At 53.4% G+C, this 2,094-nt stretch overlaps 1 protein-coding gene across 1 annotated transcript in view; it reads left to right on the top strand.

Annotated features, from left to right (window-relative positions):
• The window catches only part of LOC109923596 (inositol-trisphosphate 3-kinase B-like), an 11,590-nt gene that overhangs the window by 2,401 nt on the left and 7,095 nt on the right, over positions 1-2,094 (top strand). The gene's annotated exons all lie outside the window — the stretch shown is intronic.

Genomic DNA, 2,094 nt, shown 5'->3' with positions numbered 1-2,094 from the left:
ATCCACCCTAACCTGCACATCCCTGGGCACTATGGGGCAATTTAGCATGGCCAATCCACCCTAACCTGCACACCTTTGGACTGTGGGAGGAAACCGGAGCACCCGGAGGAAATCCACGCAGATACGGGGAGAATGTGCAAACTCCACACAGACGGTTGCCTGAGGGTGGGATCGAACCTGGGTCCCATGCCGAATCATTTAGAAGAATGGAGGGGGGCAAGATCTTATAGAAACATATAAAGTTATGAAGGGAATAGATAAGATAGAAGCAGGGGGGTTGTTTCCACTGGTGGATGAGACTAGAACAAGGGGGCATAGCCTCAAAATAAGGGGGAAGCAGATGTAGGACTGAGCTGAGGAGGAACTTCTTCACTCAAAGGGTTGTGAATCTGTGGAATCTGCCCAGTGAGGCTACCTCGTTGAATGTTTTTAAGGCAAAGATAGATTTCTGAACAGTAAAGGGATTAAGGGTTACAGTGAACGGGCAGGTAAGGGGAGCTGAGTCCACGAACAGATCAGCCACAGTCTTATTGAATGGGAGAGCAGGATCGAAGGGGCCAGATGGCCCACTCCTGCTCCTATTTCTTACGTTAACCTGCGGGTCACCACGCCTCAGGCCAGGGGAGAGGTTGAGAAGGAGAATCCTTTATGGTGACCTCATCCAGTGTGTGGGAACTGGACCCTCACTGTTGGGTGTCACTCTGCCTCACAAACCCAGCCGACTGAGCTAACCGACTCCCCTGTCTATGGAAGTAATCACCTCCCCACTATCATCTGAATGGCGACAGATTGGTAACGTGGGCCTCTGGCTGTCCTTGCATGCCAGCCGTTATAATGAAGCTTGGAGGGACAGCAGGCAGTGAAGGAGGTAAATGGCACTTCGGCCTTTGTAGCGAGAGGATTGGAGCACAGGAGCAGGAACGTCTTGCTGCAGTTGTATTTGGGCCTTGGTGGGACCACCCCCTGGAGTATTGTGTGCAGTCTGGGCTCTCCTTCCCTCAGAAGATTTATACAGAGAGACGTGGGCGTGTGGAATGCGCTGCCAGCAGTGGGAGTGGAGTCAGATACTTTTGAGACTTTTAAGCGACTCTTGGATAGGCACATGGAGGATAGTAAAATGTAGGGTATGCAGGGTAGATTGATCTTAGTAGAATAATAGGTCGGCACAACATCGTGGGTCGAAGGGCCTGTGTTATTCTATGTTCTCTAAGGTATACTTGCCGTAGAGGAATAACAGTAGAGGGTCACTCAGCTGATACCAGGGCCGGTAGGACTATAGATTGGTTTGACTCAGGCCTGTGTTCACTAGAGTTTGGAAAGATGGGAGAGCGATCTGATCGAAATGTATAAAATTCTAACAGGGCTCAATGCAGGGAGCATGATTCCCCTGAGAGGGTGGGTCCAGAACCAGAGGACACAGGCAGGGGGCTGGGTGGTGGGGGGGGAAGGGAGGTGGATAATTTAGGACTGAAATGAGGAAACGCCTCTTCACCTGGAGGGTGGTGAACCTGAGGAATTCTCTGCCACAGGGGGTGGGGGCCAAGTCACTGACTGTATCCAAGGAAACGTTCCAGACTTTAAGGGGTTTGGCGGGTATGGAGAGAAAGGGGAAAACGTGGCATTGATATAGAGGCTGCAGTCAGACAGAATGGTGGGGCTAGGCTCAAAAGGGCCAAATGGCCTACTCCTGCTCCCGGTTTCCACAGCACCCCCTGCGGAAAACAGCAAACAGTTCGACCTTAATCCTGCCCCACACCCCCTCCAAGGCATCTGGGGCAGTGCCAGTCCCGTGCTCAGATGAACCACCATCAATGCGAGTGCTGGTGGATTTGCACCTCGACGTTCCGAGGACAGTCGGGCGGGGGGGGTATCATTGCAAAGATGCTGCCCCCACCCCCCAACCTCAGGGAAGGGCAGCAAGACGGCATTCCGACTCCCGGGCACAGACTCAGGGAAGGCTCCCTCCTCAGCCGCACCTTCCCGAAACGATCCCTCCCCCTCCCCACCCCTGACCGGGGCCAAGTAACTGGTTAGTTGTTTTAATGATCACTAAGCAACGACATCGCCCCTGCGCCCACCACCACCCCCCCCCCA

This window comes from Rhincodon typus, chromosome 43 (genome assembly GCF_021869965.1).
Source record: "Rhincodon typus isolate 14 chromosome 43, sRhiTyp1.1, whole genome shotgun sequence".
Lineage (NCBI taxonomy): Eukaryota > Metazoa > Chordata > Chondrichthyes > Orectolobiformes > Rhincodontidae > Rhincodon > Rhincodon typus.
The sequence above is the reverse complement of the archived record's forward strand: the minus strand, read 5'-3'. Positions and strand labels throughout refer to the sequence as shown.